Here is a 7818-nt window from a genome sequence, read left to right on the forward strand (position 1 = left end):
ATTCACTCTGTGAATGGTACACTGCATAGCCCTCATATATGACTGCTTGTCAACTTCATGCTTTGTTCAGAATGAACAGAAAAACAGACACTTACTGTAACTTTTCAAAGTCCAAATGTTTCTTTGTCTGAACACAAGATACTTTCTAATACATTAAAAAATAACAAGGTTACCACCTTTTAGTGCAGCAATATATTACTTTATTATTTTTCAGAATAGATGATGGTCTTGCTGCCTGACAACACAACAAAAATATCAAACTTTGTTTCAAACTTCATCTTTTGCATTCAATTTCTCCAGTCTGCTCAATTTAGTGGAGGTCCAGATGTTTAAACAGTGTTTGATCTGTGCTGTGACTACGTTAATGCTGCATTATGCACCAAGAACAACATGTCAGCCACCTCAGGTATGTTATGAGCACAATTTACCTCACAAAATTTTAGAATTGAAATGTTGAATAAACATGTAATAATGATGATGGAAAGTATGAATGCTTGAAAACTGTATATGTGGTATTTCAAAGAAGGGTGTGTTGATTTTGTTGATAAAAAAGCACATCTGACTGTGTTAAAACACATTGTTGAATCCGTATTTCTTGTTGAAGCACTTTGTTGATATAATTCACCTAAATTCTTATTTTTCCTCTAAGATGTCTCTCTCCTTCACTCATTTTTTTTCCACCAATAGCAGTGAGTTGGGTTATCCTGTTTTAATCACAACCTTTCATATTTACTGTGAGTATTAACTCAGACACTCTATCATCTGTAAGCATCTCTATTATGTGATTCTTGTTCCAGACTTGTGTAAAAATCACACTGAAACCTTTCAGTCTAATTTATTTCTTGTCTTGTTAATTTATGACTAAACTACTCAGAAATTAGTGTGAAGCCACTCTTTTATCATTATGTCTTATGAATATGTGATAATTGTTGAGTGTGGAAATTGAAAATTGTTGCTGCCCAGTTTGTCAGACTGCAGTCATTTATTTACATTATCTTAGGTCACAGAATAGGTCTTTACTCTCAGCAGAAAGAAATAGGGAAATGTGTTTATGATAAAAATTACTTCCTGTTCATGAAAGGAAAACTACACAGTAGCGTGACAATATGTTGTGAACACATCCTGTTAAGACCATTAAAGGAGAAGATTTTTAAAACACAAGAACTCAAGAAGCATTAGCCGCCAACCAAACAATTGTCACAGCTTTAAAGCAGAACTGAAACATTATCATTTCCCAGTAGCCTTCATATAGAACTGTTGACTGACTGTCTCTTTTGTTCAGGATGAACAGAAAAACACAAAAACTTACTGTTACTTCTAAGAATCCAAATGTCTCTTTTTCTGGAGGTAAGATACTTTCTGATACATAAAAACCATATCAGATTCTAGTCTTTTTATGACACAGTATGTTACTTTATTCTTTTTTCATAATGCATGGTGCTTTTGATACATGAGAATGCATTGGCAGCAAAAAGTTTGAAATGCGTGCATATTGGATGTGATTCTGCAAATAAAGACCAATTTACTACTGATATTTAAACATTAGTGTTTGATCTGTACTGTTTCAGAGAAAACTGAAGAAGAAAGTGGCTATGTTAATGTAGCAGCATTTACTGTGGACAAAATGTCAGCCACCTCAGGTATGTTATTAGCACAATTTACTTGACAAAATTTCATTTTGTTAAGCATTCGATGTATTAAAATGTTGACTATACTAGTAATTATGATGACTGAAATTGAGATGAAATGAAAATGAGAGCTGAAGACTGTATATGTGGTGTTGTTAAATAAAGGTGTGTTCATTTTTTCAACATCAAAAGTCTATAAAAAGACAGTTTGAGTTGAAGCAAATTGTTGACATAACTCTGCTGAATCCTTATTTTTTCCTTAGATAAGAAGTCTCCTTCCTTCACTCAGTCTTTTCTACCAATAGCAGTGTGCTGGGTGATACTGTTAGTAATCATGGCACTTCGTATCTACTGTGAGTATCTTCTATGTGAATATCACATCAAATCAAACATTTTTCTTTTTCTGTAGCTTGTTATTGTTGTTGTTAGTTCTTATTTAAAAGGACAGGTTGACATTTTTTAAGTCTGTCTTAAAACAATAGTCAGATGACCAAATGTACATTGTTAAGTTTTTTCTTGGTACCATCATTCCTCCTGTTCATAATGGCCTTCAAATGAAGATCCTCATTCTGTGCAAAAATGGTAAATGGCTGCATTTATGTAGCACTTTTATCCATAGTGCTTTATAATTGACCTCTCATTATCCATTCACAAACACACTGACTAACTCAGTCTGCTGAATCCTCACATTAGCTTCAGCTACAGTTTGGCATTTATATCTGCAGACAACAAGGTTTGTGGATTTTGTCCACCATCTCTTACACTGGAAGTTCATTGGGAAGGGATCTTTTATTGACCAGTATGAACAACAGGAATATTTACAGGACGCAAAATGTGTTGTAATGTTTGTATAGACACCAGTGTTGTTTTAAGACAAGACTTAAAAAACATGTTAACCTATCATTTGTGTTTTTTATGAATGTAAAACATTTTTTAAAATTGTGTTTTTGTACAAAATTGCTAAATAAATTAACTTGCCTTGGAACAAATTCTCACAGCTCAACCACTTCCTCTGTCTGTTGCTGTAGTTACATATGTCATCTCTGAAAACAATGCTAAGCTGACTGCAGAAAACTGGAACCTGACTGCAGAAAACAACAAGCTGCACACACGAAGCCAGGAACTGGAGGCACAGAAGAACAACTTAGAGCAAATAAGTAAGTGGAGTGAGAAAAGTACGTACGTACCAGTAAGTTCAGATGTTATAACTCAGGTCCAAAAATAACCAAAAATAATGTCACAATGCAGTTATGTTGTTTATTTGTGGGCGTCTGTTATTTCAGATAGACAGTGTAAAGCTTGTGAGGATGGCTGGCTGCACTACCAGTCCAGCTGCTATTTAATCTATAACGCTGAACCTCCTAGTCAGAGAACCTGGGAGGAAGCTCAAGACAACTGCAGAGGAAGGAATTCAGATTTGGCTGTAATAGTTAATGAAGATGAAAAGGTAATGACAAAACTGTGGGAATTTTATGACAGTCTATATGAAATGAAACTGTATTTTCCGTAGGTCTGAACACACTGAGTCTGTGGGCCACAGTGTGTTTATTTAAGTTCAGTGTTTAAATATCTCTCATAACTGTCTTTCTGTTGTCCTCAGAAATTCATCAATGAAAAGAGTTGGCACAGCCCAGGAATCAATGGCTACTGGATTGGGCTGAGAGTTGAAGATGGGAGATGGAAGTGGATCAATGGAAGTGATCTGACTGAAAGGTAAAAGACACATTCCTAAATATTTTGAACCATAAAATCCATCAGCCTTGATCTAAACATTATGTTCTTCCATCAGCTCCTGGACACAACCTCCTACCAACCGTCACTGTGGAATTTCTGTCCAAAATAAAGGGTGGAAATCAGTGAGCTGTGGTAAGAAAAACGCATGGATCTGCAAAAAGAAAGATTTATCTGTTTACACATTGAGAAGCCACACTTGAGAAGGTTACTGGATACTCTGTAAAGATCAACAACATGTAAGATGAAAGCAAATGGCTTATAAATACAAATACAGAAGGAGAGACTTTTAATATAGAGTTTGGGATTTTTTCCCAGAGCTATTCATGTATGTGCTCTGTGTGTGTGTGTGTGTGTGTGTGTGTGTGTGTGTGTGTGTGTGTGCGTGCGTGCCAGTGCGCTAAAGTGAGCACTAAACAGATATCTAAGACTTTGAATGTGCTGTCCTTCTACTTTGTTAGGGATGAGATGTTTCCTGTTTCTGATCGTCATGTAACAGTTGAATTATTACTGCTGATTGGCCAACAGGGGGAGCTGTTTTCTTCTCAACAAAATGTTAACACAGTTGTTTTCTTAAGTAATGTATTCTGATAAAAAGAATATATGTAGAGGTGTCTGGTTAAGTGTTATTCTATTTATTTAGAAGCAAATTTATATTTCAGTCTTGTATCTCCAGTGAATAAATATGCTGCCACACTTTGTTGTTATTGTCTTTTTCTTACAAATTGCTCCCTGAAAAAGTCAGAAAGCTTTCATCAAGTCAGAGAGAATGGCATTATTCAGGATGCTGTAACATGTTTAATCAAGATGAGACAGAAGCAGAACTGACCTCAGTATAGTTGCTCCATTTGGGCCTCTTTAATGAGTTACACTCACTGTCAATCTCAGCACCAACGGGGCGAGGGACAAGAGTCTTGTATTAAGGAAATATATTATGTGATTTAAAAAGAGGGATTTCATGTGTGTCTGTTTGGCTTCAGCTGTGTGAGTTAGAGAGACCAGGTGGGTATCATCAAGAGTTACTGCCTTTAATAACACAAAGATGAAATTTTCTACTAAAAAGACAGTAACATAAGAATCTTACCACTTGATTTGATTAACTCAGACTGCTGAATCCTCATATTAGCTTCAGCTACGGCATGAAATGAATTTTTGCCCACAACAAGGTTTGTGGATTTTGTCACCCATCTCTTACATTAGAAGTTCATTAGAAAGGGAACCTTTAATTGCCAGTGAGAACAGGAGGAACAGGAGAAATCAAATCAGTTTTTAGGGGTCTTAGGTGTCCTGGATAAATTTGTTCCAATTTAAACATCAGAACATCAGTTTTCAGAAGTTTAAGATATTGAGGAATTATGTAAAAATACTGCTCTCTAAAGCTAAGAAAGATGTTCTCAAAGACAAAATGACCGGTTGTAGGACGATCCACAAAAATTGTGGAAATCCCTCAAAGAGCTATATGGTGTAGTCATGAAGTTAAAGGTTGCCTATCACTATTTTAAATTCTTATTTTACATCTGGTTAATAACTCCCTCAGCACTCAGGGAGATACAGTGAAAGCAGACACAAGTTGTGAGTGTTAGTGGGATATTATCTGATGTTAGAACAGTTAAATGTAGAGTTCTACAAGGCAGTGTTTCAGGTCCACTTCTTTTTGTTGTATGTTAATGATAAAAAGTCAGCCGGTGAAAGGGATGTGTTTTACATGCTGATGATTCTGCTCTACTAGTGGTTCAAAGATAAAGCGGTAGTTGAGCAGGCTGTCAGTACAGCTCTTCAGAATGTGAGCATCTGCTTATCTGATAACATGTTATCCCTCTATCTTGGAAAGATTGAAGTTATTCTGCTCATATCTAAAATATCACTTAAACAGACACAAGTTTAAAGTTTAAGTGGAAGAAACTCCAATTACCAGTAAAATCAGTGTTACAACTATGGGATGTGAACTATCAGGTGAATCAATGGTTTTAAAAATTATTTTTATGGTCAACCAAAGGATTAAATTTTAGCTAGAAAAGCCAGACTGTGAAATAGATCAACTCTACATATCTCGGCAGGAACTCTGGTTCAGGGTCACTTTGATTATGCTGCCACCTGTTGGTATGAAGGCTTATCGCAGCTTCTGAAAAACCAGCTCCAGAAGACACATAACATAACACAAAACATTTTGACATAAAAAGGGTTAATTAACCATCCAAACTTAGATAAAGATATCCATAACAGCATTTCTCCTAGTCAAAATGATATTCTTATTAGTCAGAATGGAAAAAGAGATATCTTCAATAACATTCTTATTAGTAGAAATTTTATTTCAAGATACCTAAAGCTTTATTTCTCCTTCAACAACTACCTCAGCCAATCAACGTTTATGATGTCATCAGAGAGCGCCTTGCTGCCAGTGCCTGTAAAATTTTTTAAAAAATTAGAGGGTAAAACAGCTGTGCAAAGAGGCACAAATTACAAGGTGCTACGTCCAACATTAAAGTTTTAAAATTTACTTATTAGTTTACACTCATCTGCTACTACAACTTTATTATTATGATATTAAAATGTATATTTGCTTTTTAAATTAGCATTTTTCCACCATGGATGTAAGGTAACATTAGCTTGCATAGGTGAGCTAACGGACAGGTTGCTACCAACCAAAACTTATGAGCACTGCTATCTTTCTGGCTCAAACTTAAATGATCTGAAAGTAATATTTAGATGTTGATAATTTTATAACGTGCCTAGCTAAAAAAGCTCAAATTTAGCTAGCTAGCAAACATGAGCAAGCTAGCAAGCCACAAAGCCGACACTCACCAGACTTTTAATGTGCACTGTAAATATCGATAATATTGAACTCAAAAAGACATTTATTTTCATATTTAAAGAGCACTAGCAAAATATCTAGCTTTAGCTAACAAAGCATTCACTTCCTTTTGTTATTGATGTTGGTGGGGCTTAGGGTAGTGATACATTCAGCAATTTTATGGGCAGTGCTGCAGGCAAAAAGCAACAAGGGTGAAAAATCTATCCTATATGCTGAGGCAACTCCGAAGGTACTGTTAATCATCAGAAGTTGCCCATTGCTTTGTCTATCGCTGTCCTTGGGTAAAATACACTCCAGCTGGTAGTATACCAGCTCAGGTATACTATCAGAAAAAAAATGGCATCAGTCATTAGGTCAGTACTTACCTATATTTATGTTTTCCTCACAAGACTTTACATCCCCTTAACTTGAATGTGAGTGATGACTGTCCTGTCAGAGCAAAAGCTGCAGAACCTTGTAGGATGTTGTGTGGATGTTTTAGGACACAAATATCTGACTTTGGCACCACACCCCCCTACAGTCAACGCTGGTTTCTTTTAAACATAATTACCATTTTTTCCAGACTTAACCGAGTCTTTTTATTTTCTTTATCCATGACTACGATCTTTCCCTGCTGTAACCTTAACCAAGTTGTTGGGTCATTTTGGAGGGCAATGACATATAACCTTGTCTATGTATGAGGGCCTATAAATCATTTTTGGTTACACATGAGAGAACATTGTTTCTTTCATGCTAGATTAAGAAACATCTGCGTTACACGTTAGAGATGTGGTGACACAATCCCGGTATTAAGCCACCAAAAAGAAAACATGAAGACAAAGAGAAATAAGAAGAGAAAATTCACGGAGGTTGGCGTTTTTGCGAGAGGTGGCATCTGAACAATGCAGGAGCCCCGAGATCCCAGCTAAAATATGAAGCTCAAAACCAAAGTATGTCCTGAGGTGTCAGCAAGTCGGGACACATAATTTTAAGGGTCGCAGAGAGCAGGGTTTAGAGAACAGGGGTGACACAGACAAGTCTGATGATGAGGTGTAGGAACATAGTATATGAGTTAGGTAAAGACAAAGTTTGTACTCAGTATGTACTGTGCGCTCCTGCATTCATATTTCTGTAATAGTGTGTGGCACTGGAAAAGTATGAGTTAAAGTGCAACAAAGTAATGCATTGATAATGTTGATTTTTTTAATTGAAAAAGCTAAGTATAAAAGTTTAAAATCCAATGTTATCTATATTAAAGTCATTTCTAGTCAACTATCCTAAAGTTTGAACAACTTAATTTTGGTTACAGAGTTTAAACTGTTGATGTTATTTCTTTTGCAGTCCAATAAAGCTGCAACATATACTTACAGACCACTGTTCAGAGAATAAAATCCAAGGTGATCGTGCTGTGAAGTTAACGATATTTTAGCACTAATAAATGGATTTCAGGAAATTTGATTATCGTGATAATGACGTTACTGTTTACAGTGATATTTTTACCTACAATAATCGCAGCGGGAAAATTTTGATTCAGGCACATCCCTAATTGTCAGTGCCACTGTTACTTACCTCAAGTAGATGAAGTCCAGTCAGGTCGGCATCTGGCTGTTGTATAAGATTGTTATTCATCATGTAGAAATTTAGCAAATCTTCTGTTGTCGACGGGAA

General features: G+C 35.9%; 1 protein-coding gene across 3 annotated transcripts in view; it reads right to left on the minus strand.

Moving 5' to 3' along the window:
- nes (nestin) overlaps positions 1-7818 on the minus strand; it is a 60114-nt gene that overhangs the window by 51092 nt on the left and 1204 nt on the right. The window contains exon 1 of one of the 3 annotated variants that reach the window (XM_042423983.1): positions 7720-7769. The exons of the other annotated variants lie outside the window; for them this stretch is intronic. The gene's annotated coding sequence lies outside the window, so the exon portion shown is untranslated. Of the gene's footprint in view, positions 1-7719; positions 7770-7818 lie in introns of those variants that run through there. 3 annotated transcript variants of the gene reach the window in all.

Source organism: Thunnus maccoyii, chromosome 10 (genome assembly GCF_910596095.1).
Source record: "Thunnus maccoyii chromosome 10, fThuMac1.1, whole genome shotgun sequence".
Taxonomy (NCBI): domain Eukaryota; kingdom Metazoa; phylum Chordata; class Actinopteri; order Scombriformes; family Scombridae; genus Thunnus; species Thunnus maccoyii.